Raw genomic sequence first — 5630 nt, forward strand, 5'->3', positions numbered from 1 at the left:
CACACCCCCACATCTAAACTCACACATCCACACCCACATCTACACCCTCACGTCTACATCTCCCACATCTACACCCACACATCCACATCCACACACCCCCATATCCACATCTACTCACCCCACATCTACACCCTCACCCCCACATCTACACCCTCACGTCTACACCTACCCAGATCTACCCCCACACCCCCACATCAACACCCTCACACGTCTACATCCCCCACATCCACATCCACACACCCCCACATCCACATCCACACACCCCACATCTACACCCTCACGTCCACATCCACACCCCCCACATCTAAACCCACACATCCACACCCACATCCCCACATCTACACCCCACATCCACACACCCCACATCTACACCCACACATCCACACCCCCAGATCAGCTCACACACCCCTACATGCACCCCCACATCAACACCAAAAAAAACACATCAACATCCACACCCACATATCCACACACACACACATCTACACCCACAACCCCACATCCACAATCCCACCCACACATCTAAACCCCCACATCTACACCCACACCCCCACATCAACACCCCCATCTCCACACCCACACCCCCACATCTACATCTATGAACACACTCTTCCTCTCCTCAACATAGTGCCATATTTTGTGAGTCCACTGTCATCCTGTTGCCCTCCTGAGAAGAGCCATTGAGAAAGATCGGACCCAAATGCAGTAGAGAATCATGTTTAGAAATCCATTAACTTTGCCTCAACCTGAAATTCATTAGAGCTCTACTTTAACTCTCAAGAGAATAATGAGGGCCTGTTGTTTGTTAGAAATCTCTGAGAGTAAAGCCTCTGCCTGTGGCTCCTGCCTGTTGGATGTGTTGGAGCATGGAGGACAAGGCGCCATGGAGTGGTGTGGAAGTCATTTCAGGCTTTGAGGAGTGTCAAGCTAACACCAGCAGGAGGCCCGCTGCTCATCTGAAAGGCTCTAATCGCCTATCATCGTCCCTTCACCTCCACCGGGCGCCTGCCATCTGTTCCACCCAGTCAAGATGGTCACCACACGAGCCCTGGAGATGACAGAGTCACAGTCCCATGCAATGACAGTATCACACAGACCAGCTAACAAAGGGAGTTCATCTATATGGCACTGCAATTCTTCAGCTCTCTTTTTCTTGAGAGAGTGAGAAATGCAATGGAACATTTATCACTTTAATAATGTTTCGATACTGCTTTTCTCATCTCAAAAATGTAAATTCTGTATTCAAGTCTACTGTATTCTAGTCTACTGTATTCTAGTCTACTGTATTTTAGTCTACTGTATTCTAGTCTACTGTATTCTAGTCTACTGTATTTTAGTATACTGTATTCTAGTCTACTGTATTCTAGTCTACTATATTCTAGTCTACTGTATTTTAGTCTACTGCATTCTAGTCTACTGTATTCTAGTCTACTGTATTTTAGTCTACTGTATTCTAGTCTACTGTATTCTAGTCTACTGTATTTTAGTCTACTGTATTCTAGTCTACTGTATTCTAGTCTACTGTATTCTAGTCTACTGTATTCTAGTCTACTGTATTCTAGTCAATGCCACTCTAACATTGCTCGTCCTAATATGAATATATTTTTTTATTCCATTATTTTACGTTTAGATTTGTGTGTTGTTGTGAATTGTTAAGTACTACTGGACCTTTGGAGCTAGGAACCCAAGCATTTTGCTACACCCGCAATAACGTCTGCTAAGTATGTGTATGTGACCAATAACATTTGATATTATTTGATTTTCAGAGAGAGAGACTGAGAAATGCCCTTGCTTGATGTGAATATGAAATTAACTCAAAGGGTGAAATAGACTTTGTTTTGTTTCTCGTAACATAATTCTGGTAAACAGGTTGTTGTCATTTATCATTCTGGTAAACAGGTTGTTGTCATTTATCATTCATTATTCTGGTAAACAGGTTGTTGTCATTTATCATTCATTATTCTGGTAAACAGATTGTTGTCATTCATTATTCTGGTAAACAGGTTGTTGTCATTTATCATTCATTATTCTGGTAAACAGGTTGTTGTCATTTATCATTCTGGTAAAAAGGTTGTTGTCATTTATCATTCATTATTCTGGTAAACAGATTGTTGTCATTCATTATTCTGGTAAACAGGTTGTTGTCATTTATCATTCATTATTCTGGTAAACAGATTGTTGTCATTCATTATTCTGGTAAACAGGTTGTTGTCATTTATCATTCATTATTCTGGTAAACAGGTTGTTGTCATTTATCATTATGGTAAACAGGTTGTTGTCATTTATCATTCATTATTCTGCTAAACAGAATGTTGTCATTCATTATTCTGGTAAACAGGTTGTTGTCATTTATCATTCTGGTAAACAGGTTGTTGTCATTTATCATTCATTATTCTGGTAAACAGATTGTTGTCATTCATTATTCTGGTAAACAGGTTGTTGTCATTTATCATTCATTATTCTGGTAAACAGGTTGTTGTCATTTATCATTCATTATTCTGGTAAACAGGTTGTTGTCATTTATCATTCATTATTCTGGTAAACAGGTTGTCATTCATCCGTCAAATATCAAAATGGTGAGTTGGTGTTCAAAGGCGGAATTAAAATAGTAATGCTTTGATACCAGTGGAGAGGGGACAGTCTCACAATAGAGAATATGAACATGAAGGCTGAAGCAGTGTTTTTGATGTTATTGTCATCGACCACACTCAGAGACCAAACATGAACTCTGGGTACATGTGCAGCTCTCTAGGCAAATATTTGTTCTGTAGCAGCCAATCCGTTTCAATACTGTTTGTACAGGCTTATCATGTTAACAAAGAGCAAACACAACAGAAAAACCCTTACAAATCTGATGGATTTAGGCCTCATTTTTCACACAGTTAAAAAGACAGCACCATAAACCTAATGCTGACTTCTAAAATGTATCAACAATATACATAGCATAACAACACTAATATCATATATCCGCAGTGCTAGAGGCGTCACTACAGACTCTGGTTCGATTCCAGGCTGTATCACAACCGGCCGTGATTGGGAGTGCCATAGGGCGACGCACAATTGTCCAGCATCCCCCGGGTTAGGGTTTGGCCAGGGTGGGCCGTCTTTGTAAATAAAAATGTGTTTAACTGAGTTGCCTAGTTAAATAATGGTTAAATAAAAAATACAAATAAAATAAAATTCCATCATCAATGGGTTCTCCATTCTCATAAAGCATTTTAGAAAAAGTCTCAGTGCCATTATCCTCGCAAAGTGAGGTATTGAAAGTGGTTGGAAACAGGGATGTCAATCATTTTGACCCATAAAAAAATATGACTTTTTCAACAAAATCTCTTTCTCTGAGCGATTGTATTAGTATAAAATATTATAATTTCCCAATATTTTTGAGTATACAATATAGCTCAGTATTTGAATTATTTATTTATACAGTCATTTTTTCTCACCTTTTAAGGGTGCCAATAATTTCAGAGGCCACTGTTTATACAGTATAGTCTCTACATTGTTAAAATATCCACTATTGTTGTACATCCAAGGCTTAAGAATTTGAAAGAACCACCTTTCCAGGATGTGTACATCTTCTTCCTATGCAGCACCAGACCAGGCAAATGTCCACTGGTCATTTTCCAGTGTCAGCATGCCATGCGAAGTAACCTTGGTCAGCGTCAGCCTGACATCTGAGATAGACCTGTGCCCTGCAGGATGAGACCATCAGTCTTCTGAGTAGAATAAAGGTCACCAGGTGGCCAGAGTAGATGCCGCATCTGCTGGGTTCCAATCATCAACAAAAATCTGCTTGGCTGCCACTGCTAAAGAGCCTGCTTGTTTATGTTACATGGATGGAGTGTTCTGACAATTATGCCAGATAACCCATTTGGTGTGGAGAGAGAGAGAGAGAGAGAGAGAGAGAGAGAGAGAGAGAGAGAGAGAGAGAGAGAGAGAGAGAGAGAGAGAGAGAGAGAGAGAGAGGGAGAGAGAGAGAGAGAGAAAGAAGTAGATGGAGAGAGAGACAGAGACAGAGACAGAGACAGAGAAAGATGATTGACACACCAGTCATGCTGTCAGTTATTCTAGTAGATGCATTGTCCAGTTCTTGGTTAGAGCTCAGAGGCAATGAGAGATTGACATTAGGTTTGGTGTACATTATAAAACATGACCTTGAGGTGAGATTGATTTAGTCAATGAGTCCTTATACAGTATCTGCTGCACATTGTAATTCTGCCTCTAAAAACCAACAGCAATAAATGGATGGATATACATAGATAGGCGTATGTGCTCATGCTTCAACTGTGTCTTATGATGATGATGCTGTTGTCAGGAAAAATGGTACTGTTTTAGATAGAGTCCACATTATTGATTTGGTCCCTGGTAAAAGGTGATTATGGACAATAACATTAAAGGGGAAGGTTCTAACCATGCAGTAGATAGCACCTGGGTCTCAGCTGGTCCCTAGCTAGCCTAAAGCAGGCGTTTTATGACATGTACAGTAATTAGTGGCTCTGATTACATAGCACTGATCACATTCCTCCACCACCTTACAGCTGCTAGCCGCGGCCAAAAGTTTTATTCCCTCCTCCTCCTCCACCTCCTCCTCCTCCTCTCATTCCCTTTCTCCATCTTGATTCCCAACGACATGTGAGTGAGTGTATTTTCCTGGGATGGCTGCAATCCCTGTCTATATCAGTCATCTAAAGCAGCCTGGGTAAAATAGGTTTTTATGGGTCTTCTTAATCCCTCACTGTTTTGTATAATCTGAGCTGCCAAGAGGCTTCTTCTCCGTCCCTCTGATCGCTGTCTTGTCAGATTACTTACACAGAGTGTTTAACGCAGTGCCTTGAAGATGCACAGGGACAGGACAAGACAGGGAAAAGACAGGACAGGGACAGGACAGGGACAGGGACAGGGACGGGACAGGGACAGGGACAGGACAGGGACAAGACAGGGACAAAACAAGGACAGGACCAGGACAGGAAGGGACAGGGACAGGACAGGGACAGGGACAGGGACGGGACAGGGACAGGACAGGGACAAGACAGGGACAAGACAGGGACAAGACAGGGACAGGACCAGGACAGGAAGGGACAGGGACGGGACAGGGACAGGACAGGGACAAGACAGGGACAAAACAAGGACAGGACCAGGACAGGAAGGGACAGGGACAGGACAGGGACAGGGACAGGGACAGGGACAGGGACAGGGACAGGGACAGGGACAGGGATGGGACAGGGACAGGACAGGGACAGGACCAGGACAGGAAGGGACAGGGACAGGACAGGACAGGGACAGGGACAGGGACAGGGACAGGACAGTGCAGGGACAGGACAGGGGCCGTGACTTTGGGGAAGAGGAGGGGGATAAAGACTCTTCATTTGACCTTTGTCAGGAGTGGACTGAGAGGAGTAAATCTAACCAGCATTGGTTGATAGAATTCCAGTTTCAAGGAAAACAAACTATATACCCTGACCTGCAACAAAGTTGAATGTAAATCTAGCTGTACTGTAAGTCATGGGGCAGAATCCTTCCTTGCATAAAAATGCCAATTTCTTTAACCGTCTATGTTCACAACTGATTGTCTTTGACCGATAAAGCATTGTTTTGTTTTCCTTTTGTTACATGATCCAGTAACATGTATA

This window comes from Salvelinus fontinalis, unplaced genomic scaffold (genome assembly GCF_029448725.1).
Source record: "Salvelinus fontinalis isolate EN_2023a unplaced genomic scaffold, ASM2944872v1 scaffold_1132, whole genome shotgun sequence".
Lineage (NCBI taxonomy): Eukaryota > Metazoa > Chordata > Actinopteri > Salmoniformes > Salmonidae > Salvelinus > Salvelinus fontinalis.